We start from the raw sequence: 27,921 nt of genomic DNA on the forward strand, positions 1-27,921 counted from the left end.
GTTTTAGTAAAGGAATAAGGTTTGCTCACACACTCACGATAAAAACATCTTCATCCCAGGAGCAGACGATAACAGATGGCTAGGGCATGGCACACAGCATTTCCCCACTTATTTCACCTGCTGCTCAGCATCTGCGCACTTAGGCACTTAGGAGGCAGGTCGAGGGACCCACCGTCCCTGGTCTGGTCCCGGAACGTGCTGCCTGCCCCGCTGGCTTTGCCCTGGTCTCTCTGATCATTGTCAGGGACATAGCATCGTGTTTTCTCAATGAAAATCCCCAAGATCATGGTGCTGGTAGTTTCAGTGTCTGCTGAGGGCCTGCTTTCTCGCTCATTGCCAACCTTCCCTTCACTGGGTCCTCACTTTGTGGAAGGGGCACTAATGCCAGTCAGGAATGCTCCACTCTCATGACCTAAGCACCACCTCCAAACACCATCACATACAGCATATGGTTTCCACATGGGAATTTTGGGGCGGAGCGGGGGGGGGCAAGTATTCAGTCCTCTCAGCAAACTCCTTCTTGTATTGAAGTCTTCTTAGAAGAGGCATTTGAGCTAAACCCTGAGGGCTGGCATTCCAAATAAAGAAATGAGGATGTACCCAGATCCCAAGACCACAAAGTGCAAGGTGTGTTTGGGGACACTCAGGAGATGATCTTAGTGCAGACATAGGTTTCAGCTAATTTTATATTTCTGGATAAAGAATTTGAACTTGATTTCTTAGGCCATAAGATGTCTATTGAATGAATATATATATATATATATATATATATATATATATATATATATATATATAGAGAGAGAGAGAGAGAGAGAGAGAGAGAGAGAGAGACAGAGAGAGAGAGAGAGAGAGAGGGAGAGGAAACTATATATATATATATAGTTTTCACCTGAGGATATATTTATTTATTTATTTATTTATTTATTTATTTGTTTGTTTATTTAGAGAGAGACATTTATGTGAGAGAGAAACTTCAATCAATTGCCTCCTGCATGCCCCTCACCCAGGATCAAACTGCAACCTAGGTATGTGCCCTGATTGGAAATCAAACTCCCAACCTTTTGTGGTTACAAGAGGACACTCAACCAATTGAACAACGGGGTCAGAGCTCCATTGATATTTTTTAAAAATATATATTTCTTTATTGATTTCAGAGAGGAAGGGAGGAGAGAGAGATAGAAACATCAATGATGAGAGAGAATCACTGATCAGCTGCCTCCTGCACACCCCCTACTGGGGATGGAGCCTTCAACCCAGGCATATGCCCTTGGCTTGGATGGAACCTGGGACCCCTCAGTCTGCAGGCTGACGCTGTATCCACTGAGCCAAGCCGGCTAGGGCTCCATTGACATTTTTAACCTAGACATCCTATGCCGTGGGAGAGCAGAGCTCAGGAAAGTTTTCTAGTTTCCATCAGTGTGAGATTGTACAGCTAAGTCCACGGAGAGCGAAGGCCGGTAAAGCTGGGGTGCTTCATCCTGGTCTAGGCGTCACCTGGCGGTGTGTCTGTGAAGTTCAGAAATGGCACGCCATGTTTCTGTGAGGACCTCCGTGTCTTTCCTGCACTTGTCACAGGGTCTGGCCCTACAGGGTGAAGGAGCACTGGCAGAGGGGAAATCAGCGCGCCCCTCACCGCCCCAGTCCCACGGGGGAGCGAGCAGAACCAACCTGGAAGTGCGGCAGCTCCGGGTGGAGGCAGCTCAGGCTCCTAGTGACAGGACCCGGCGCAGATGGAGAGGCCGGGACGGTCTGGTCACAGCTCAGACTCCAGCTGACCGGGTCCTGCTTCCGGGCTCCACGTGGCGCCGGGGACCAGGCGGTAGCGGCGGGCGGACCCAGCATCCTCCCAGGAGGTGAGCAGAGCGGGACCACGGGCTGCGGCGCCTCCCTCGAGACCCAGTGCTTCAAGGCCCCGTCCCTGGGCCCCCCGCGAAGCAGGATGGGAAATTCAGCAGAGTCTGTCCTTTGGTTTTAGAGCAGGAGCTGACGCCCGCGGTCCTGGGGTGCTGCTCACCGGTTCTGGGAGCAGGGGACAGAGGGGGAGGAAACGCTCAGCGGCAGCGGAGTCCCCGTGACCGACTCTGCTGTGGCCCCGGGGGTGCAGCCGGGCTCCCGCGCCTCGCGCTCCCCAGTGACTCAGGCGAGGCCTGGCCTGTGGTGCTGCTGGTCGCCGCGTGTCCCTGACCCCGCACCCGACCGCCCAGGGCGGCGTGGCCTGGGCTCCGCGCCGCCCCTCCCCCCTCCCCGCGCCGCCCCTGGCCTCCTTCCCATCTGAGCACAGTGTCTCCTAGGCCGCAGTTCTGGGTGGGCCCTTCCGGCGGCTGGCGCTGCTGAGGCCCCGGCTCAGCCCGCGGGTCTCGCAGACCCTGAGGCCCTGGACGCGGCCCTTCCGCCCAGACCCGGCTCCGGTGCCTCCTGTACCTTCGGGTCCCCCCCAGCCGCCTAGCGTGCTCTTGGCAGGTCCCTGTTCCCAGGAAGCCAGGCCATGGTCTCCCTGGGAGCGCATCAGTTCCATGAGGTGCTGTTATAGGGCCCCGGGAAGTGCACACACAGTTGGGGTTGCAAAGATCTAAATATACTAATCAGCACAAAGTGGCCATTGTTCTGTGCAGGCGATCCTTTAATTACCGATTCTGTGGCTTCCTCTCAGAGTTAATATGTTGGATAACCTGTTGACTAGAACATAGGAAGGCCGGCTGGATTTTGTGGTGTTTGGTGTAAGTTTTATAAGGCACTGTGGGGTGCACAGTCCTCTGCCAGGGGCTGTACCCACGTGAACGCCGGGCAGTAGACAAAGAGGACATGAGAGACAGAGGCATATAGGAGAGTCTTTTTAAAAATATATTTTCATTTTTTTTTTACGTAGAGGAAGGGAGAGGGATAGTTAGAAACATCATGAGAGAGAAACATAGATCAGCTGCCTCCTGTTAGATAGTGGAGTTAGCAATGTTCCCTGCTGCCAAAAACTTACACGTTTCTAGAGGAGAAAAGAAATGCCACATAAGTAGATACAGTACTAGTTTTTAAATAGGGGCATGAGAAGTAAGTGCATGTTAAACATCAGTCTTTCTCATCTTAATTCCATTTCTGTATCCCTTTTGGGATACCAAAATTTCCAGGAGCGGAAGTCTGTAGTTAGGAATCCAAACCTTTCTCTTTTCTGTTCATTTTGACGGTTGGCACAAGGGCAGGAAGGTGAATGTATATGCAGTTGTGAAGCAGGGAAGTCTGCATGGTGGGTAAGCTCCCCCAGTGTCCCATGTGCACTTCACTGCCCCCTCTGCTTCACCCCCCATATGCTTCATATGTTTTAGTCTCCCAGGATTGTTGGTTTAGTTTTTGGATATATAGGTAAGGTCTAATTTTTGTTTATTTATGTTTTTGGCAGCATAAAATGGTAACGTAATAATAAAATACTTAATATAGAGAATTCTTGAGGTAAATTCCCATTTTTGAAATCCTGTAAGATACAGTATGATACATACACCCACACCCCCTCCTCTGTTAATCAGTGGCACCAAACCTAAGAGTTGGGCTTGGACTGAGCCTTACTCCACAGACAGAGCAGGAGACTTGTATCTGGATTGCTGTTCAATTTTAATTAATAAATATTGCTCCATAATGTTGCAAAAGAAATAAAAACCGCGTAAACATGTCTTACGTATGTAAATTTTTAAGGAAAGCTGGCAGTTAAGGAGAGGCAGAAGTGAAATTGGAGAAATGGATTATGACGAGGAACTCTCTGTGGCTGGAAATATGGTGATCTGGAGCAAAGGAAGTAAAAGCCAGGCATTGGCTCTTTACAAGGCCTTTACAGTTGATAGTCCTGTTCAACAGGTGAGTTGATTTGAATTTTAGTATTTGATTGATTATTGAGTAATTTTTTAAAAAAACAAAGCTTTTATCCTAAATTTAACAGAAATAATAAAAACAATATATAATGATCTCAGTAGCTAGATATATGTTTTAACATGTAGTGAAGATAATGGTAGGGAAATAAACATTTCATTTATTTTCTATATCATCATTTTTTTGCACTGTTCCTTGTCAATTTCATGGTAATGTTTAAACACTTGAGTAATTTAATTATTTATTGCCAAGAAAATTTATAAGACTTAAATTTAAGGGTATAAGAATATATTAGCACATGATTATATTTGGTTGCAAAGTGTTGAATAAATAAAAATCAAGTTCATAGTAAAAATACTCAGAGAGTAAGGGAAAGGAAAAAAAAAATCTAATTTGCTGTCATTGCACATGCTTGGGTTGCTGGCTTGATCCCCAGTAGAGGGCATGCAGGAGGCAGCCAATCAACGTTTCTCATCATTGATGTTTCTATCTATCTCTTCCTTTCTGAAGTCAATGAAAATGTACTTATATATGTATTTATATTTCAAAAATTTATATATAAATTTATATGTATATTTATTTATATGTAAACTACATATATTTCTAACTGATTATAAAAAAAGAATAGAAACAAATAAAAATTAGTAATTAAAGGGACAGAATTAAGCATTTGCCCTGCCTTTTTAGGAAGCCTTGCAGTTCATCTCCAGTTAATAAAGGAAAACCCTTATTTAAAGAAGAATACCAGCTAATAAATATAGAAGGAATGGTAGAATTTGAAAATCGCTATTCTGTGTAACCTCTTACTCCAGTGTAACCTCTGATTCAGACAAGGATTGTAAATGGGATAGTAATGCCATTGCGTGAAAGGTGTTAGCATGGCACCAAGGTGTCACCCAAAGTGAAGAAACAAATGCATCTCTACTTTGAAGCTGCATGTTGTTCTCCACCTCCACAACCTGGTGGGTTTACCATCGCTGATAGGGGACAGAGGACTCTTTTATACCTACAGCTGTAATGTGGCATGGAGACATGATGTCATCTACTCAGTTTTCTTCCCCCAAATATTTGATATGAATATGTAGACCTAACTTCCAGTTATAGGAAGTATGGGGCCTAGAGGATCAGTTTGTAAAATGAGATGAGGAATGGGTGGAGGTATAGATGAAACAAGAACCACCAGAAATTGAGAATTATTGAAGCTGGCTGTTGGAGATTTATTATGTTACTCTGTTTACTTTGTATATATTTGAAATTTTCTATCATAAAGACTTAAAGAAAAAACCACTATGAGATACAATTAGACAAATCCAGAATATGGGATAGTCTACATTCTGGTCTCCTTAAAGAGTTAGTCATGGAGAGAAACCAAGATGGCAGCATAGGTAAACACTGGAGTTTGCTGCCTCGAACAACCACTTCAAAAATACAACTAAAAGACGGAACAGACACCATCCAGAACCACAGGAAGGTTGGCTGAGTGGAAATTGTACAACTAGAAGGGAGAAGGAAAGAGAAAAGCATACCGAGACTCAGAGGAGACGCAGTATGGCAGTAAAATACTATGGTGGGGAGGTGCATGCGGAGCGAGCTGGCGGCTGAGGGCGTGGTTGTCGTTTTCAATCAGGAGGGAGTCTCAGGCTCTGAGCTCCAGTTCCAGGCAAGTCTCTAGGGACCCAGACTCATACGGGAGAAGCGGGACTGTCTGGCATAGGTCAGAACCCGAGGCCAGCTTTCTCTCCGAGGGGCTTGCAGCAATTACCAGGACATTGAGAAGCAGAGCCTCTGAGGGCTGGACTGAGAGCAGCCATAACTGCTAGCCCCGCCCTGTTGATCCCGTGGGACCCGCCCCGCCTAATCCCTGCAGGGAGGCTTTTGCTGGATAGCCCCAGGCAAAGGCTAGATTAGCACCTCCCTAGAGATCCAGGAGCCAGGAAACCCAGAGGTCAGAGTGGAACCATCCAGTTTGCAGCTCCATGGAACCATAAAGGACACACTCAGGGGGCAGACTCAGTGAGCACCAAAGCCCCATTGAAGCAAGTCTTGCCCCAGAGGAGTGTGTCCAGCACAGAAGTTCTCCCACTGCAGACACAGCTGATTCTCACAGCCAATTGGCCTGGAGGTCAATTCCTCCCAGTGATAACTACAACAATCAAGGCTTAACTACAACAAGACTGTGCACAAAGACCACAAGGGGGTGCACCAAGAGTGTCCTCCTCAGGTAATTGGGGAGGCTGAACCACTGGGCCCTAGTGGACACTCAGCACAGAAAACCACTTTATCAACACAGGGAAGCATAAAAATGTGGAGACAAAGAAGAAGGACACAAATGACAGAAATGGAGGAAAGCAAACTACTGGATGTAGAGTTCAAAACCACACTTTTAAGGTTTTTCAAGAATTTTCTAGAAACTGCCGATAAACTTAATGAGATCTATAAGAAATCTAATGAGACCCTCGAGGTTGTGGTAAAGGACCAACTAGAAATTAAGCATACACTGACTGAAATAAAGAATATTATACAGACTCCCAACAGCAGACTAGAGGATTGCAAGAGTCAAGTCCACGATTTGAAATACGAAGAAGCAAAAAACATCCAATCAGAAAAGCAAAATGAAAAAAGAATCCAAAAATACTAAGATAGAGCTGACTCTCATAGCCAGTTAGCCTGGAGGTCAAATCACCCCCACTATTGCCGACAACAATCAAGGCTTAACTACAACAAGACTTTGCACAAAGACCACTAGTGGGTGCACCAAGAAAAGATAAAAAAATGCAGAGACAAAGAAACAGAACGCAAATGTCAGAAATGGAAGATATAGAGCTCAAAACCACACTTTTAAGGTCTCTCAAGAACTGCCTAGAACAGGGGTGGGCAAACTTTTTGACTCGAGGGCCACAATGGGTTTTTAAACTGGACCGGAGGGCCGGAACAAAAGCATGGATGGAGTGTTTGTGTGAACTAATATAAATTCAAAGTAAACATCATTACATAAAAGGGTACGGTCTTTTTTTTTTTTAGTTTTATTCATTTCAAGCGGGCCGGATCCGGCCCGCGGGGCGTAGTTTGCCCACGGCTGGTCTAGAAGCTGCCGATAAACTTAGTAAGGCCCTCGAAAAGCCTGGTGAGACCACCGATAAATGTAGTGAGATCCTCAAGAAATCTAATGAGTCCCTCGATATTGTGATGAAGAACCAACTAGAAATTAAGCATACATTGACTGAAATGAAGAATATTGTACACACACCCTACAGCAGACCAGAGGAGCGCAAGAATCAAGTCAAAGATTCGAAATGCGAAGAAGCAAAAAACACCCAACTGGAAAAGCAAAATGAAAAAAGAATACGAAAATAGTGTAAGGGGCCTCTGGGACAGCTTCAAGTGTACCAACATCCGAATTATAGGGGTGCCAGAAGATGAGAGAGAACAAGATATTGAAAACCTATTTGAAGAAATAATGACAGAAAACTTCCCCCACCTGGTGAAAGAAATAGACTTACAGGTCCAGGAAGCACAGAGAACCCCAAACAAAAGGAATCCAAAGAGGACCACATGAAGACACATCATAATTAAATAGCCAAGAGCAAAAGACAAAGAGAAAATCCTAAAAGCAGCAAGAGAAAGAAACTCAAGTTAGCTACAAGGGAATACCCATACGACTGTCAGCTGATTTCTCAACAGAAACTTTTCAGGCCAGAAGGGAATGGCAAGAAATGTTCAAAGTGATGAATACCAAGAACCTACAACCAAGATTACTTTATCCAGCAAAGCTATCATTCAGAACTGAAGGTCAGATAAAGAGCTTCACAGATAAGGAAAAGCTAAAGGAGTTCATCACCACCAAACCAGTATTATATGAAATGCTGAAAGGTATCCTTTAAGAAGAGGAAGAAGAAGAAAACGGTAAAGATACAAATTATGAACAACAAACATGCATCTATCAACAAGTGAATCTAAGAATCAAGTGAACAAATAATCTGGTGATCATAATAGAATCAGGGACATAGAAAGGGAATGGACTGACTATTCTTCGGGGGAAAGGGGTGTGGGAGATGCGGGAAGAGACTGGACAAAAATTGTGCACCTATGGATGAGGACAGTGGGTGCAGAGTGAGAGCGGAGGGTGGGGTGGGAACTGGGAGGAGGGGAGTTATGGGGGGAAAAAGAGGAACAAATGTAATAATCTGAACAATAAAGATTTAATTAAAAAAATAAATAAATAAAATAAAAAATAAACAAAAATACGAAGATAGAGTAAGGAGCCTCTGGGACAGCTTCAAGCGTACCAACATCCGAATTATAGGAGTGCCAGAAGAAGAGAGAGAGCAAGATATTGAAAACCTATTTGAAGAAATAATGACAGAAAACTTCCTCTACCTGGTGAAAGAAATAGACTTACAAGTCCAGGAAGCGCAGAGAACCCCAAACAAAAGGAATCCAAAGAGGACCACACCAAGACACATCATAATTAAAATGCCAAGAGCAAAAGACAAAGAGAAAATCTTAAAAGCGGCAAGAGAAAGACAGTTACCTACAAGGGAGTGCCCATACGACTGTCAGCTAATTTCTCAACAGAAACTTTGCAGGCCAGAAGGGAGTGGCAAGAAATATTCAAAGTGATGAGTGCCAAGATCCTACAACAAAGATTACTTTATCCAGCAAAGCTATCATTCAGAATTGAAGGTCAGATAAAGAGCTTCACAGATAAGGAAAAGCTAAAGGAGTTCATCACCACCAAACCAGTATTATATGAAATGCTGAAAGGTATCCTTTAAGAAGAGGAGGAAGAAGAAAAAGGTAAAGATACAAATTTTGAACACCAAATACACATCTATCAACAAGTGAATCTGAAAATCAAGTGAATAATCTGATGAACAGAATGAACTGGTGATTATAATAGAATCAGGGGCATAGAAAGGGAGTGGACTGGCTATTCTTGGGGGGCAAAGGGGTGAGGGGGATGTGGGAAGAGACTGGACAAAAATCGTGCACCTATGGATGAGGACAGTGGATGGGGAGTGAGGGAGGAGGGTGGGGTGGGAACTGGATGGAGGGGAGTTATGGGGGGAAAAAAGAGGAACAAATGCAATAATCTGAACAATAAAGATTTATTTAATAAAAAAAAGAACAGTAGTAGAAAGCAAAAAAAAAAAAAAAGAGTCATGGAGGGGGAAAAAGGTGGGGCCTATTCTAGGTTAAAAGAGACTAAAGGACATCACCAAATGCAATATTTTTTGCACCATTTTGAATGAACTTTGATTGAGTCCTGGTTCTAGAAAATTGTCTTAAAAAAACATTTTTGGGGAAAATTTGAAAAAGTTGCAAATGGACTGAATATTAGGTGATGTTAGAAAAATTTTTTCTTAGGCCAGATGATGGTTTTGTGGTGTCTAGGAGAGAACATTTATTTTGGGGAAATGCATGATGAAGTCATGATGTGGGGGATTTTCAGGTAGTCATCATCCCCCAGTCAAATCCCTCACATGCACATAAGCAGATATGGCATAATGGTAACCACTGTTAGATTTATTTGTTTATTTTTAAAACATTTTTTATTGATTTTAGGGAGGAAGGGAGAGGGAGAGAGAGAGAGAGAAACATCAGTAACATCAATGGTAAGAAGAGAATCATTGATCGGCTGCCTCCTGCATGCCCACTATTGGGGATTGAGCCCACAACCTGGGTATGTGCCCTTGACTGGAATCAAACCCAGGACCAGTCCGCAGGCCGATGCTCTATCCACTGAGCCAAACCGGCTAGGCCTTAACAACTGTTAGATTTAGATGAAACAGGTGTTCACTGTATTATTTCAACTTTTCTTACTGAGTATTTTTAGAATAAAAAGTTTTGGGGCGGGGGAGAATATATTTATAGCAGTTGAATTAATTATTGGGCTATTGACAAGAGATTTCAAGACTTTTTGACTAATGTTAAATTCCTTAGTGGTAAGCACTGCAATCTTAGTACCTGGACATTGCCTTTTTGTGTTTTCCCCCATTAACTGTTTCCTGAAGAACATTGTACCCTTCTAACAATATACTGGGAACGATAAACTGAATTATTCCTAAACTTGAGGGCATGTGTAAAAGCATTTCTGTCCAGGAGTGTTGAAGCCAGTGACCATTTTTTTAAAAATATATTTTTATTGATTTCAGAGAGGAAGGGAGAGGGATAGAAAGATAGAAACATCAATGATGAGAGAGTATCATTGATCGGCTGCCTCCTGCACGCCCCCTACTGGGGATTGATCCCAGAACCTGGGCATGTGCCCTTGACTGGAATTGAACCTGGGACCCTTCAGTCTACAGGCAAATGCTCTATCCACTGAGCCAAACCAGCAAGGGCCCCAGTGACCATTTTGATGATATTTCCGCCCCCCCCCACCCCGTAACCATATGGTTAGTATAGTTGTGAAAGTGGCATGATGATATCCAACAAGGGTTTGTTTTTTTTTAATATGTATTTTTATTTTCCAGAGAGGAAGGGAGAGGGAGAGAGAGATAGAAACATCAATGATGACAGAGAATCATTGATTGGCTGCCTCCCGGGGATCGAGGCTGCAACTCAAACATATGCCCTGACCTGGAATCAAACTGTGACCTCCTGGTTCATTGGTCGATGCACCACAGAGCCATGCTGGCCGGGATCAAACTCATTCTTTGCTTCTATGTTTCCATCTTAAATTCTCCAAAGGATGATTGCATGTTTACTAGATTCCATGGATGTGCAGTGAGATGAATTGTCTCTTTTGTCTCCGTTATCTTAAGACTGCTTGTAGCCGAAACCGGTTTGGCTCAGTGGATAGAGCGTCGGCTTGCGGACTGGGGGGTCCCGGGTTCGGTTCCGGTCGGGGGCATGTGCCTGGGTTGTGGGCACTTCCCCAGTGGGGGGTGTGCAGGAGGCAGCTGATCGATGTTTCTAGCTCTCTATCTCTCTCTCCCTTCCTCTCTGTGAAGAATCAATAAAATATATTTAAAAAAAAAAAAAGACTGCTTGTGAATAGAACAATAAGATTTTTAATTTCAGTCCTTTTGGTCTGGAAAACATATTGTTCTTTAGTCTTCTTACTATATGCGGGAAGATATTTTATATTTTGGTTAGGAATCAATACCAGGTGTATGTGACTCAGATTTAGTTGAACAAATAAACAGATAACTAAAATGCTGTATGCAGATAAATTAAAATGCCACATAATACCTGTGTGTCCACAGTGTGGTGAGAGTCAGGGGACTGGCTCTGAAGGAAGGATTTCTCAAAGAAGTTGCTGATTGAACTGGAAGTTGGTAAAAGAAGGGCATTCTAGGCAGAGCGAATCAGCCAAACTATTTATGGAAAAACATGATGTTTTTAAGTTCAGAACGGATGTACACAAGGTTTGGTTGTGGAGAGATGCTTGCAGGTGCTGAGTGGATCCAAACTGAAGGGCCTTGTTTGTACCTGGGAACTTGAAATTTAAACTGTACACAGAAGGAGCCTGTCAAGGATGTTAAAATGGAAAGTACATCTTCAGTTCTGTATTTTGAGAAGATATGACTTTGGTGGCAATATGTAGGATGTGTAGGATTGGCTGGAGAGTAGAGAGGCTGTTGTCAAGGATACTGTTCTATGATAGTTCAGGGGAAAAAGATTGGCTCTGAAGAGAGAAGACAGAGATGAGAGACAGAGCTGAGGGAATGTGCAAGTCCTGAGACATCAGGAGTAAGGGAGAGTATGAAAATACTATTGGGGTGGGGATGGGAGTGGCCCGGAAGAGATTAATGTGGGGAAAGGAGGACCTATGTAATACTTTCAACAATGTAGATTTAAAAAATAAAAATAAAATAAAGTACTCTCTGCTTTTAGAGACTGGGAGGATGGGATTTCATAAAAGGAAGCTGAGTCAATAATAGGTACAGCGTAGATTTGGGACATTTCAGGTGGGAGTGCAGCTCTAATGCCGGTTTTTGCTAAATTCAACAACCACAGATCAGACAATTCAATTTAAAACTGGACAGAGGGCTTGAACGGACATTTCTCTAAAGATATGTACATGGCCAATGAGCACATGAAACAGTGCTCAGCATGTTTAATCATTAGGCAAATGCAAATCAAAACCACAGTGAGATACCATGTCATACCTAGTGAGATGACTGATTTATTAAACAATGAAAAAAATAAGTGAGGATGTTGAAACTGGAACCCTGTGATTACTGGTGGAAAAGTAAAAAATGCCACTATGGGAAACCATTTGCTGTTTCTCAAAATATTAAACCTAGGCAGGGTGGAGGGGATGAATGGGGGATAGAAAGGGACATCTATAATAATTTCAACAATAAATTTCAAGATCAATTGGCGAGGGGGTGGGGAGTTAAACCTAGAATCACCATATGATCCAACAATTCCCCTTTTGATTATATATACACAAAAGACAGAAGCATCGATCAGATGCTCAAACCTCAGAGGGAAGGTAGGCGAGGGTGGGAGTAAGGGATCGAGGTCAACCAAAGGACTTGTATACATGCATATAAGCATAACCAATGGACACAGGCCCAGGGAATTGAGGTCATGAACGGGAGTGGGGTGGGGGGCAATGGGGGGATAAGGACATATGTAATTCCTTAATAAAAAATGTTGAAATAAAAAGAAAAGATTTGAAAGCGGGGACTCAGTCGAACACCAGTGTTCATAGCAGCATTATTCACAATAGTTGAAATTGGAAACAACCCCAGTGTGTATGGAGAGATGACTGGATATACAATACGTGGTATATGCCTACAATGAAATATTTAGCCTTTAAAATGAAGGAAATTCTGAGATGTGCTACAACATGGATGAACCTTGAGGATGTTATACCCAACATAACATAAATACTGTATAATTCCACCTTCATGGGGTACTTTGCTTCGAATAGGTAAATTCATAAGGACAGAAAATATAATAGAAGCTGAGGGAGGGAGAAACGGGGAGTTGTTGAATTGGCAGTTTCTGTTTGGGATAATGGAAAAGTTCTGGAAATGGATAGCATTGAGGTTACACAACTTTATGAATGAATGTATTTAATGGTACTGAATTTGTACACCACGAAATGGTTAAAATGGTAAATTTTACGTTATGTCTATTTAACCACAATTAAAAAACCCATAAAATACCATGAAATAATTTCAAGTAAGTGATTGTTAGGCATGCTAGTGAAAGTTGAATGGCATTTCCTAGTTTATGTTTTGCAAGATGAAAGGGAAAGTTTAGTTTTTCTAAAGATATTTTTCTGCCTGTCTAAGAATGATAAGATCATTAAGAAACCTGTAGGTTATGAATAGCTCTTCTGGTAATCTTTAGTTTTATAAAGGACATAAGGTCAATACAGGTTGAGCCACGGTTTGAGGTCACTTTTGTGGCAAGGCTTCTAGCTAGTAGATTTTTAAATTTTTGTCTACTCTTTTCTTAAAATTTATTTACACACATACTTTATCTTATAATATTTATCATTAATTTGTTTAATTTTATTTTACCTTTTTTAGTTCCCATGGTGCATGTGTTGAGCTGGTGAGAAGATAGTATATAGCTATATGTCATAATTATTTATTTATTTATTTTTAAAATCTTTCCTTTTGAAAGTATTATAGATGTCCCCCCTTTTTTATTGTCCCCTTCTAGCTCACCACAATTCTTATTTAGATATGATTTGTTAATAGGCTATTATTTAGATGCAATTCTTAGATAAGCATTTTGTTTTAATTTTAGGCATTTATCATATCACAGGGTAAGTCTGAAAAAGCCTACAATAATTTCTTTTTGGAATTTTATTGAACTTTTTGATTCCAAATGTATACCTCTTTTTTGTTGTTGTTCAAAACAAAATGAATAATGGTGGTTTTGTCTAAGCATTTTTATATTATTCATTAAAGGAAGAGTCCACATCTCTTTCCATAGAAGGTGCTGTGGAGACTGTGGAAATGACAACAAAGAGCCTCAAATCTCATGGAGAAAGTGCTTTGGAGACTGGAAATGACAACAGAGGATTTAGAAGATCACTAAAGTCATTTAGGTGTTTTGATATTCCTTTCATTTTCCAGCATTGTGATTACTTAATTTTTAAAATGTTTTAATTGATTTCAGGGACAGGAATGGAGAGGGAGAGAGATAGAAATATCCTTGATGAGAGAGAATCATCAGTTGGCTGCCTCCTGCACTCCCTCCTGGGTATAAAACCAGAAACCTGGGCATGTGCCCTGGTCAGGAATTGAACCATGACCTCTTGGTTCATGGATTGATGCTCAACCACTGAGCCACACCTGCTGGGCCAGCATTGTGATTTTTTTTTTTTCATATTCTTAGATCAACTTAATGTGAAAATGGAACTTGAATTGCTTTAATTGAATTTTTTTATTGTTTAAAGCAGCGGTTCTCAACCTGTGGGTCGTGAGCCCTTTAGGGGTCGAATGACCCTTTCACAGGGGTCGCCTAATACCATGGGAAAACACATATATAATTACATATTGTTTTTGTGATTAATCACTATGCTTTAATTATGTTCCATTTGTAACAGTGAAATTGGGGGTCAACATAACATGAGGAACTATATTAAAGGGTCGCGGCATTAGGAAGGTTGAGTTTAACACTGGTTTAAAGTATTACATATGTCTCCTTCTCCCCTCATCGACCCCTCCTTGATCACTCCCACCCCCCTAATTACAAGGAGGCATGATTTAAAAAATCAATATCTGTTTCTTCTTCTCGGGATTGGGAGTATTTACTGAATTCAGACCACCACCAGAAGGTTGAGTCTCACCTTTTGAACAGATCTTTATGTCTGAATCCTTTGGAAAGTTTCTCAGATGAAGGATGAAGACTTGTCACAGAATCTTAGTCTGGATTCTTCTACACTTCTCTCACATGCCTGCAATCTTTTTCCTTCTTCAGTGGGTCTCTGAGGAGCCTAAATGGAATACTCTGATGGGAGAAGGAATTCATTCACTTGTTGACGCCCCTTGTTCAGTTGGCAAGGTAAATACTGTGTGTAGAGTGAAAACTTCCAGGAGTGCTCAGGTGACTCAGACGTTGGCCTTAGGAACCCAGAGCATTTTTTGCAAAACACAGAATTGTTTGAAGATACTGGCTATGTAAGGGCTTGTGAGTCATGTTTGTCCTAAGATCAGCAGGAAGCCGGGAAACATGGTAAACCCTGGGGGTGACCCAGTGCATTTCATGTTGACAGGCTGACTGCCTGCACTGTGGATGAAGGTGTATAACAATACCTGCTATGCTGTAACAATACCTACATTCTAGTAGTGCTTACAGTTCAGAGAATTGCAGTTTAGCTACATAAACTGTCAACAAGGCCAGGGAATCCTGACCCCCATTAGTGATGAGAAAACCTGTCAGAGTGTGTTTCCAAGACCATGACGCTGGGTTCGCTGTGGGCTCTCTGCTGCACCTGTGCTGTCGCCTTCTGTGTCTCTCAGGTTCCTGATGGATCTGCGTTTAAATGGTGCTGACACTGCACTCTCACAGCCTGGCCAGCACTCTGTCTAACACTGAATGCTAAAGGCCACACACTTGGGTATTGTGACCCTTGATACTAAAATGGAATGGAATAAAAATACCAACATCTGAGTTAATATTACAGCACATTTTCTAATTTTTGTGATCTTCCTTGAGATAAAGAAGTTGTATTCTGAGACATGGCACTTTTGATTTTTTTTTTTATTTCTCTTAGGACAAATCATTACTATCATGAAAACTGTTTTATAATGAAATGATTTCCAACCCTAATCATGGGCTCTGGTATTTTTCACATATTTTATTTAGTTTTAAAACTTCACAGTGAATTAACTGGTATTTCCCCATTTTCTGGAAGAAAATATTGAGGCTCTAGAGATGGGTTTGTTCAAGATCAACAGCCAATAGGTAATGGAAGAGAACCGAGATCACAGTGTTTTTACAGTAGTTTCACCTGCACAACATCTGTCTAGCAAAAGTAGTTGAGGTTGCACTTACAATACTGGGCACAGGAAAGTCCAGAAATAGAATAAAGGGGCTCTGGATTTGATTATCTTTTTTCTCATAAGTATGTTTTTAAATGGGAAAGTTCTATTGATGAATGCTAACTGTTGGGGGTAAATATTGGAATACCTTCCTAGTTATTTGTATTTTATATGTTCTTGTTGTTGTAGGGACTTAAAAATGGAGTTTTACTTAGGTCATTACTGCAAGGATTACACAGTGCTTTTCAGAACAACTGAAGAAGTATGCACACTTGATCAAGGTAAGCATCTGTGTCATTAAAGGTTTTGTGAACAGTATGGTGAAATTTGCTTGTCTTTCGGTTATGTTTGGACTCTATGTTATAAACTCGCTTCTAAACAACATAGAGGACAGCCCAGTTGATGGGGTGTCAGGTCGTGTCACTTGTCTTGTACTCTCATTCTTGAGGTCCCTTCCTTCCTCTCAGCCTCTCTCTCGCTTTCTCTCTGTGTGTGCGTCTCTGTCTGTGCCACTGACCTGTTGTTCTGTCCGGAAGCTGAGTCCACACCCTTTTCCTTACCACTTTAGTAAATCTTGGATTTGGTAAGTTGTCCACTTTGTTATGAGAGAGTTTTGGTCTGAGAAAGGATACGGCATATCGTGCTAATTTTTATAACTTCTAGACATAAGCTGTCAAGTCCCATGAGTGGGATAGATTTCCACCTTGACATTCCTGATACGATGATTCTAGTGTGAAGCCATCAAGGTTAACAGCAAGAGTACTAAGCCACATTGACTTCGGTGCCTCCTGATCCCATGTGTGCTCTGTGACCTGTCAACCTCTAGTATCGCCAGGTCCCTAAGCATTCTCTACGGGCAGACCGAAGGATCTTTTGAAAATGTCAATATGATCATGTCTCTTCTGAAAACTGCCAGTGGTCTCCTATGGCCTTTAGAAATGAGTCCCAAATCCTTAGCGTGTCCGTCCAGGCCGTCCATGATCCGACCTTAGCTTCTTTTGCAGTGTTGTCTCTGCCTCACCTTTTTTCTGTGGTCACACTTTGAGATCCTCATTGGCATCACACTCTGCCAGCCCAGCTTAGAGCTGTGCCATGCCCTGTATCCCGACGTCTCCCTCTGGAATCCGTGGAAGGCTGGTGTACTTTCCGGCATCGCCCATCTTTCCCCTGTCCTGCTCTCTGCTCCCATCGTTCTTGTTTTTGTTTTCGTGTTTGTTGTTGTTGTTTTGCAATACCATGAAATGCTACAACCTTGTCCACCCTCAGGAGTTTTAAGGATCTCATTCAGTGTGGCAGCTGAGAATTATAAGCAGCAGAATAGTGATGAAGCTAACAGTAGGGACTTGTCTTTCTCACAAAAGAACAAGTCCACAGGTAGGTGGATCCAATATTGAATTCAGCTGCTCAGTGATGTCAGGGTAGGCTCCCAGCATCAACGAGAGGAAAAAAATCCTCTCCTCGCTATTGTGCTTTATATCAGGGAGGAACATAGTGTCTCAGAAATCAACTATGAGACTCTTGCGTGAACCCTTGGGCAGAACGGGCCAAATTGCAAGGGACATGGGGCAGTTTAGTGTCAAAGTGCTCCCGAAGGAGGTGCCTCAGCCCAGGAGGAGGTGGTGAGGGGAAGGGCAGTGGGGACGTGTCGGATGGAGAGCTTCCTGTTTCTACTGTGATCACTAAGGGCCCCGTACATTTCTTCTGTGTGGACTTGTGGAGGAAAGGTGTCCGAAGATTAAGGGATGACTGTTTCCCAAAGGTTTCCTAGTGTTTTGAGGACCCAATCTGATAGGGTCCATATTATCCACATAGAACTGGTTAAACATATATGTTTTTATTGATCTCAGAAAGAGGAAGGGAAAAGTAACAGAGAGAGCAGGGGGTGGGGGTGGGGGCGGTGAGGAGGCTGGGGAAGGGGAGAGAGAAACATCAATGATGAGAGAGCATCATCAGTCCCATAGCCCCTAGCGCGCAACCCCGGTACGGGCCCTGACTGGGAATGAAACGGGGATCTCTTGGTTCTGGGGTCCACGCTCAAGTACTGAGCCACACCAGCCCGGCAGCCACATTATCACTGTAAAATGAAACTTTTTTTTCCAATTCAAATTTAGTAAAACTTAAAATTCACTGAGACATTTAGGTTACTCTTGTTGGATACCTGAGGAGTGTTGGCTTGGTGTATTGACCAGCTGGTTTGCCTTGAAAGCAAATATGAAATGAAAGAAAGGAAATGTGTCTCCCCTCAGAGCAAGAGTACTGCTCCCATGAGAACGATGAGCTTTGGATGATTGGGCCACAGCACTGAATGGATCCCTCTTGCACAGCGTGCCTCCTTTTGAAATACTCACCAGTGGCATTCCTTTGTCCTTTTCTGCTTAGAATTTTCTGACATGGTGGTTTTCATTTTAATTATAGATTGTTCCAGTGGTGGTGTCAGTGAACTATGGGCCTTCCGGTGGAACCAGGCTGTGTACCTTGTTTCCCTAGCGACCTGTTCCAGTGGAACCATTGCCTCTCCCTAAGCTGAGTTTGACTGGTGAGTTAAATTCTCGGCTCATGGAGGAAGGGAAATGATTCAGGAAGTGTTTAGTGGAGGGAGTTGTTTTGAGTTACTCCTGTTGCAACCAAAGCAATGCTCTTGCTATCCCTAGTGATTTTAAGTATGGTTGAGAGCTAGTCTGCTGGTTGTTTCTGGCCAAATAGCAAATGCAGCTAAACCGCGAGGGAAGTACAATGCCCCCCAATAAGTAATTTTTCCTTTCCTGAGACCATTTCAAGATACAAATTGGCACTTGGGAAAGTTTAGAAAGATATGATTTACTCTGGCCAGTGCTGCACGGTGGTGGATCGTCCGCCTGTGAAGCAGGCAGGAGTGCGCAGTTGGTTTGATTCCGGGTCAGGGCACAGGCCCGGGGTGCAGACTGGATCACCAATAGGGGTCGTGAAGGAGGAAACCGATCAATGCTTCTCTCTCATGGTTTACGTTTCTGTCTCGCCCTTTGTCCCGCCCTGAAATCAATCAAAGTGTATTGTTAAAATATATATTGAGTCTAACCCCAGCTGATGGGGCTCATTGGATTGGCATCTCCCCTTGCACTGAAAGTTTCCGGATCAGTTCCCAGGGAGGGCACATTGCAGGGTTTTGCGGTCAGTTCCATGTCGGGGTGTGCAGGTGGCGGGTGGTTCACCTCTCATCTGTGTTCTCTGCCTCTCCCTTCCTCTGTCTACTGTCTATCTATATCTTGGAGGTATGATCCTTGTGTCAACCAGAACCTATACATGAAGCAAAATGAGAAGAAACTGTCACTTCTAGTGTTTCACTACTGACAGTTCACCAGTGTGAACATTCTGGTGTATATATTTCCAGATTTTATTTCCCCATTTTATCAGTGTATACGTAGTTATCAGAAGAAATTAAATGTTTCAAAACTTATTTTAAAACTGTATTATACAGTGAGCACCTTCCATGTCACCATATATGTGTACGTGTGTGTGTGTGTGTGTGTGTGGAATTATGTATATGTACGTGAGAAGACATGGTCTACACGTGTTTTTAATAAACAACCTTATTTATTCAAAAGGAGTATTTAACTTAATGGGAAATAGTCTACATAAATAGGTAGGTACTTTTAGAAATTATCCTTATTTACTATTATAAATGTACAGTTGGGATGTATTCCTCTGAATTATTTAAGATAATCGCCTAGAACTCTTCTGATAGCACGAGAGAAGGCTTCCAGGGCAGCCAGTAGCTGGCTCCATAATGGCTTCAGGTACTGCCTCGAGCCAGGCCTGGCCAGGGCAGGGCCTCTCGTTGGACCAGGCTCTGGCCCCTGAGCGGGCCCTTCCTCTGCCTCCGGAGAGCTCTGGAGCTCTGGTCGTGGACCTGGAGCAGGAGAAAGAGACACATTGACTCACACTCCTGGCTTTCCTGTGACTTAGTGCAGACAGGAAAGATGCCACCGCCTTTAAGGGAACTCCAGCCCATGAGCCTGCCCTCCCCCGATGATCTGCCCAGATGATCATTCCGCCTCACCTTGTTGAGTTGCCTCGGTGGGCTCAAGGTGCTGCAGCGCCAACCATAGATTTTGGGTGTGGCCCACCAGGTTTGGGCAGGGGAATTGACGGGCACCAAGGCCTGCTCTACCTCGAAGCAGGTGGAAGGAAGGGGCTGCCCCAAACCCTGGACATGGTCCAGCCAGGTCCCCACCATCGCAGCAAAGGCCCTGGGGAGAGGCAGGTGGGCAGCAGATTCTGAGTCCTAGTCTTTCCTTCCAGTCTGCCCTCCCATGGCACACTTGTTTAGATCTGAGCATCTGTGCAGGTCTCCCAAGACCACCCATGGGAGAGCCCCATGGTAACCCCGGCCCTTGTGTGGCTGTCATGGTTGTAGCAGTTGTGGGATTCAGCTGGTTCAACACGGAGTCTGTGTGAGACTCTTCTTCCCACTGGCAGCTCACCTGAAGGTCCAGTGCACTGCCCACCCCCACCCTCCAGGCCCTGGGCATCTGGGCTGAGGACTGAGACAGGCTTGTGAGCAGCCTGCTCACCACAGTCCTGTTCTGAGCCTGGCCACCGTGGTCAGGGGAGATGGATATGAAGAGGGGCAGGCAGAGCTGGGTGGGTTTGTGGTGGGGAGGGGACTGTGAGGGACCACTCCGCACTGCGTCCCCTCTGGGTCTACAAGGCCCGGGACCCCACCCACTGTCGTCTTTGACTCCTATCCTCCTGGAATAGAAGACTCCAGAGCCCAGGCCTTTCTTGGGAATCAGATGATGTATAAGATTAAGGTTCTTCCAGGCACTCTCCACCCCCCACCCACCACAGTCCCCACGATGCTGACTCTGAGGGCCCTCCTTCTGGACCCGGAGACCACTCACTTTATGACTTGGTCCTGCGATGTGTCAGCCCGGTCATTCTAAACAGGTGTGCATCCAGATGGAAAAATCACTCTGATCGCATCAGCCCTGATGGATGGTGGACACGAGCTGTGAATCATGGACAGCGTGACTGCTGGACCCAATGCCCAGAACTGAGGCCCAGGGATTGTGTCTGCTTCATTCCTTGAGTCAGGCTAAGTGTCTCCAAAAGTGCGTGCACATTGTCGAGTAAAGAAACTCCAACCAGAAGCATGCCACATCTGAGTGGACCTGGGCCCCTGCTCTCCCCAGAAATCCCCAGTGTGGTTACACCAGGGACCAGGACCGGCTAGGTGAAATCTCACACTGCTTAGCAGGTTGCTTTGCATGTGCTTTTCCAACCTCTGATGCCACAGGCCACTGATGGGTGTGTCAGAGTTCTTTCCGTGGGACAGAGTGAAAGAATTGACAACAACAACTGCCGCACATCCAGCTACCCTGTCTGCAGAGCCAGGGAGCAGGTGAGACCTGCCCTGGCTTGTCCCCACAGCAGTGCTATGAGGTTTCCCCCCCAGCAGCCCACTTTGCAGAGGAGCATCCTGAGACTCGGGAAGATGTGGTGACATTTTCATGCCTCACAGCTAGCAGTGGGCAGAGTCACGAGTGTATGCTCACCTAGATAGAAGCTCGTCCAGGAACCGTTGGGCTCTGCAGAAGGCCAGCGTGGAGATGTGGGGGTGATTCCCCCCGGGAAAGCTGGTACCATGGCCATGGCAAGATGAGGGACAGGACACAGTTCACACGACATTTCTCTCTCTGATATTCCTACAAATATGTGAGGAGCGTGTCTTTACCGTCCCATGTAGCTGGACAGGGGCGGGGGGTCCTCATTTCTTTGTCTTGGGCCAGTGGGACACTAGGGAGAGTCCTGGGAGGGTATCTGTGGAGTCCCCAGATTTGAGTGTGGGTTCTGGGCACTGCCAGGTTGTGTTGGGGTTTTGGGTGTAGAGACCCTCGAGGCCAGCTCTCACCTCAGAGAGGCACTGGTCTGTGTCGTCAGCCTGGTGCACCTGCACCCTGACCCCGTAGGTGGTGTAGTCGGGTCCATGAGCCAGCACCTCAATGATGTCTTCCTTGGAGCTCTGCAAAGACAGAGTGGGTACTGAGCCAGGAGGCATCAGGAACCTTCCACCCAATCTGTGGTCCTGTGTCATGGCAGACCTAGCCTATGAGGACAGTGAGGATGTACCTGGCAGCCCTGCTGAGCTTGCAAGAATCGATTTGTGTCAAGCTGTAGCCACAGTGAAAGCCTGAATGACTGAGGAAAACTCTGTCCTTGTTGGGATGATATGGAGTTGGGTTAGGCCACAGCTCCTGAGCTGGCCGCACTGCAATGGTTTGTCGTCCTCTGTGAGGTGATAGGTTGCAGAGAAAAGTAATCAAGCCCTTTATCCCTTCCTACACCCCTAACCCCCACCCCTGCTTCCCCCTACCCTATTTTTTTTCAATACACAGCAAGGCTTGGAGAAGGTCTACAAGGACAGTCGGGCTGGGGCTGGTCCACAGGATAGTTTGGGCAGGGATTTCATCAGTTGAAAGGAGCATGAGGCAAAGACAGCAACAGATGCTTTCTCTCTGATCCCAAGAACACAGGAAGAAAGACTGCTTTTCTCCCCTACCAGGGAGCTGGTCGGGAGGATTGAAGGTAAAGATCACTTTGGGAGTGGGCCTGTGAGAACTTTGAGGCCCCAGATTTGAGTCTGACTTCTGGTCCCACCCCAGTCACATCAGGGTTCTGGGTGTGGGCCAGCGCTCACCTCAGTTTGGCACTGGACGGTTTCCCTGTCCTGACGCACTTGTCCTTTGTACCCGTTGAGGGCATAAGTGAACCTGTCAGCCAGCTCCTTGACGCTGCCCTTGTTGGAGCTCTGCAAAGACAGAGCCCCTACCGGGCCAGGAGGCATCAGGGGCCCCGGACATTACCAGTGGGGAAGATGCCCACCACCCATTCTGCTCCCCAGATCAGGCAGAGAGGGGCATCTGCAAAGACCTCTAGGCAGGGAGTGAAGTTGATGACCCCTTGGGCACCCCTGCGATTTAACAAGTGGGTAGCAGAGCTCTGACCCCAGCACTCAAATTCCCTTCCTGTGAGCCATGACCTGGGCAGTGAACAAGATACACCCTCCAACACCCTCCAGGCTTCTGACACTTACCAACCTGCTCCTTAGCCCAGGTTGAGCATCCCTCATCCCCTGCTTTCTTCCCCTCACCATCCCGGGCGCACACACACACACACACACACACACACTCCTGGGATGAGGGGTAAGAGGTGTGGGGCTCCCCACGTGTGACCCCCAGTTGGCGCCCAAGTGTGAGCTGAAAGGGCCTGCCCTTGGTTACCTGTGTGTGCCTCCTGCCAGAGGGCGAGGGGTAATGGTGGTGGCGCTTGCGCCTGTTTCCCCAGCAACAGAAACATCTCTGGCCCTGGGGTTTCTTCATGCCAGAGCTTCTGAAGAATGGGAAGCAACAGGGAGACATCCTGGTCTCCTGACCTTCTGCACTCAAGTGAGCTGGAAAGAGAGTTGTCTCTAGAACAGGGGTGGGCAAACTTTTTGACTTGAGGGCCACAATGGGTTCTTGGCAGGCTGTAAGCAAAGCATGGATGGAGTGTTTGTGTGAACTAATGTAAATTCCAAGTAAACATCATTCAATAAAAGGGTGCGGTCTTTTTTTTTTTCAGTTTTATTATTTCCAAAGGGCCAAATCTAGCCCGCGGGCCATAGTTTGCCCATGGCTGTCCCAGGTGCTGGGACTTGGAGTGTCCCATGGGGTAGTGGCTGTTGTGGGTGGGAAGGGCTCATTCCAAGGGTGAACTTGGGCTTGTCAGGTATTTAAAACGCTTGGAGGATTGGGGTTCCCCTGGGCCTTGCTCTCTGGGGGCAGCCAAGGAGTCACTTTCCCGAAGAATGGGACTTGGGCAGCCCCTGGTTCCTGGGAGAAACCAGGAGAGTGGAGAGGCTCCATCAAGTCGCCACGTGGGACCAAGAGCCCCAGTGAGAGACCAATAGCCCCAGTGTGGGCGCCTTCCCTGTGCGGGGCTGGTCCCCTGTCATTGTGGGGCAGGTTGCATGTGCTCCCTGGACCTGGAGGAGTGGTGGCTGCTGAGCTGACAGGAGGCAGCTGGGGACAGAGTTCCAGCCAGACCCCAGCAGGGCCCCCTGTCTATTAAGCCAGGCAGTGAGGGGTCCTGCTTCTCTGGGGCTTGTGTCTCAAGCCAGGGGACAAGACAGATCTGTAGTCCCCAGAAAGTTAACTACCTGGTCAAATAGGGTGTGTGTGGGGGGCAGGGGGGGTGAGCAGGGGAAGTTGGAGAATCGAGCTGAGGGAAGGGAATGGGCAGGGGCAGAGCTTATTCCAGGCCTAGGAATATGTGTCTTGGAGGGTAGTCACCACGTGAGCCCATATACAACTTGGTTTTTATTCAGCAGTGGCTTCAGTGCAAGGATGATGATTAAATTGTGGTTGGTTGGGTGGTTGGGTGGTTGGTTGGTAGGTTGGTTGGGTGGGAGTTTGTTTGGTTTGGTCTCAGAAGAAATAAGAGGTAGAGACAATCGTCAGTCTTTACTTAGAGCCCAGCAGTGGCCGGACTGGGTCTTGGCTGGTAGGGCCTGTCCTTCTCAGGCTTGGAGGTTGGAAGTGTTCTGAGAGAGATGGCAGCACTCCTCCCACCTGTGAGCTGAGGCTGGCATCCTTGCTGCCTAGCGGCTGGCTGTGCAAGGGGCTTAGTGGCAGGAATGATTCACACACAGCTCCCTTCCTCACTGGGGAGAACAGGTGACATGTGGCTCTCAGTCCTTGCACTAAACTAATGTCAGGATGGGGCAGACCCTACATGGAAGTATTTCAGCTTCACAAACCATTTGAGTGAGTTAAATAACAACTCTTATGTTTTTTAATTTTTAAGGCAGAAAATACAGCCACATTTTAATTTGATGTTTACAGGATTTGATTTTTACACCCCCAAAATTGGCTTCAGCTGAAGTTTTCCATACCTGGGAAGTTACTTGTTGAATTTTGATAAAAGTGACATATGGTGCTCAACACATCTGTATTTTCTGAGCCTTTTCACACCAATACAAGGAATATGCAATTGATGTTTTAAAAAGATAATGCTAAATTTACTAATTTGGGTTATAGTACAGTTACTAAGAAATGTTTAATAGTATCTACCAAAATGTTATAGGATAAGGTTTATAGAGATTGTATATTTTTGAAATGAGTAGTATTATAAAACTGTGTTTACATTTTTGTGAAGTTTTGTACCACAAAGTTTAAAACAAGGAAAAGTTTATTATTGCTGAGATATTTAGGAACATTGTAGAAATCTGAACCTACAATTATTTTTTGAAGCCTTTGAAGAAACCTTATTTAAGAGGTCTAATTTTACCCTCATCCTATAGATGCAGCTTGGAGACCCAGAAAGGGTAAGTGAAATCCCCAAGACCACAAGCTATTAATAGCAGAGATCAAATGAGAACCCAGGGCAAGTGCTCATTCTATTTTTCCTGTCAGCCTCTGTAGACCCAGGTGAGGTTAGAACCATAGAGCTGTGACTTAGGAGATCTGAATCCTTTAAAAATCTTTTCTGTATACATATGTTTCTCTTAGGAGTCTTGATAGTATTATTTAATTACTAGAGTCCCAGTGCATGAATTGGTGCACATTGAAAGGAAATTAATTAGAAGAAATATTGTAAGATCACTATTTGCCCTTTCTCAATAATAGAAGTGTATACCAAATTCACGATCAACCATGACAGATGGAAACACATGCAACTGGCGCCAGTGAGATAGATAGATAGATGGATAGATAGATAGATATAGATATAGATAGAGATATAGCTATAGATAGAGATATAGATATAGATATATAGATACTTGCTTACTTAGACCTGCTTTCTGATTAGGTAAACTTTTTCCAGCTTGGTGAAATGCCCCAATTTCTTTTTTAGGATATTGACAGCAAAACAGCATAAATACCAATATGAAAGCAGATTATTATTGTGGATCATGCAGAGATAACAAAGGGAGAAATATTTAACTATAGCCCCGTTTGACTCTATTCCGTGCAGTGAGAAAACCTGAAGTCATGTTCAGGCTCTACCATTTCTTGCTTCTTTTCAGTTGGGTCAATTTTTAAAACATTCTAAATCTTCATTTTCTGGCTAATAAAATGAAAACAGGATTCTACCGAGTCTCCTCTCTACCTATTCCAGGACTTCAGTGAGGATCAAATGAGATGAGGCACATGAAAACACTTCAAAGACATTTGGTTAAAGTGTAAAATGTTTGCACCTGGCTATAAAGCAAGTGGGTGAAGAAACTCCAAGGAGGCTAGTCGCTAGGGAGAGGAAGCCTGGCATTACTATGTGACATCATTACCTGGTGCCCACAGCCACCATTTCTGTGCTGGGCTGGCCTGTGGGCTTTGTGCCATGGGTTCGTGGCGGGGCCCGTGTCCCACTTGGGAAAAGCGGAGTGTTGCTTGTGGACTCTGGGTGCGCAGTGCCCTTCCTCTGTAAAGGGCCAGTTCAGGTCACAGCAGCTCCAGTATTGAACGTCTGCCCCTGGTGGTCAGTGCTCTTCATAGCGAGTGGTCAGGTGGTGGAATCCTTAGCACATTAGCCTTTTATATATATGGATTTGCAATAAGAACGGCAAAAACCGTTTTTAAAAAAGTTACTGTGGCTCATGTCTGAAGTTTATCAAATCTGAAACCTTACTGTAGATATCAGCCTTCTAATGAGGAATTCTTCAAATACAGCCTGAGCTGTGGACCCTGAGGCATCCTGCCTAAGAGCCTCTCTTCAGGGTTGCTGACCCGTCCCATCCCCTACTGTGCCTCTAACCCCTACCCATTATTTTTTCCAAGCAGACCCAGCATCCCCAAATCCCAGTGTTCTCATTCAGGAGCTGTTGGAGTGCAAGAATGCATTTTAAAGGATATTTCACAACCCAAAGCACTTTTTAAGCTTCTCAAAGATAAGTGGATGGTCACTGAACATGGATGCAAAATGCGTTTTACATTAAAAAAAGTTACTTAAATGTGTTTTAGAAGATTTTTTTCATTATCAAAATAATATAGGATCATTAGAATTTTAAAAAGAATAGTATAAAGGAAATCACTTCTTTCCACTATCCAAGGTTAACGACTGTCAACATTTCAAAGTATTTCCTTTTGTCTTTCGTACATTTATATATCTAGATACCTTTTTGAGGTGATACTATTAATTCATTTATATTAATATATGTTGTATTGACTTCAGAGAGGAAAGGAGAGGGAGAGAGAGAGGTAGTAGTAATATGAATGATGAGAACGAATCATTCATCACCTGCATCCTACATGCCCCCTACTAAGGATGGAGCCCCACGTACTCTGACAGGGACTCCATGTATGACCTCCTGGTTCATAGATCAAGGCTCAACCAGTGAGCACGCCTCCAGGGCAAGATGATACTATTTGTTATGTGTGTATCCTGATGTGTTTTCTCTTAGTTATGGTGTTTTCATTCCACTGCATCTATAACCACTTTTTTCCCGTTTATGAAGGCACTGTTTATTTTTCCCAGCTGTATTGAGAAATAATCAATATACCCCACTGTATAAGTTTAAGGCAGACAAAAGGATGGTTTGATTTGCCTACATTGTGAAATGACTACCACAGTGGGTTCAGCTAACATGTACTGAAGATGTGACAAACCAAAATTGAAATCTCTAATGTAATTTGGGTTATTTTTTCTTCAAAGTCAAATCTACAATTGTTACTATTGCAAAAAAGAGCTTGTACTTGGAACTAAAGTGCAGGGTGTGGTGGGTCTGCAGGCTGGGGCTCTACTGCCCTGGCCCCTTGCACTTGAGCCCTGTGCCTGTTCACATGCAGATCCTTTCTCCTTCCAGACTTCACATGAGGCTGGTGATGGATGTGCTGCCCCTGCTGGACGGGTTCCACAGTCTGTCTTCCCACCACGGAGTGTCAGAGGTGAGAGCCCCCTGTGTAAGGCTGTGGAGCATATGAAGTTCAGAGTCACTTGTGTCTCAGCAGCTCTGGGGGTGACCTCAGCATCAGCATGCGCAGAGCCTATGCTGGCCTCCAGGGTGTGCTCTGTGCAGGTCCATCTCACCCACAGCTCCTCTCTCCCTGGATTTCAGCCACCTTCCTTGTCCTTCTGCTAGAAGCTCTGGTTCTCTCAG

This window comes from Myotis nattereri (assembly GCF_964212035.1).
Source record: "Myotis nattereri genome assembly, chromosome: 10".
Taxonomy (NCBI): Eukaryota; Metazoa; Chordata; class Mammalia; order Chiroptera; family Vespertilionidae; genus Myotis; species Myotis nattereri.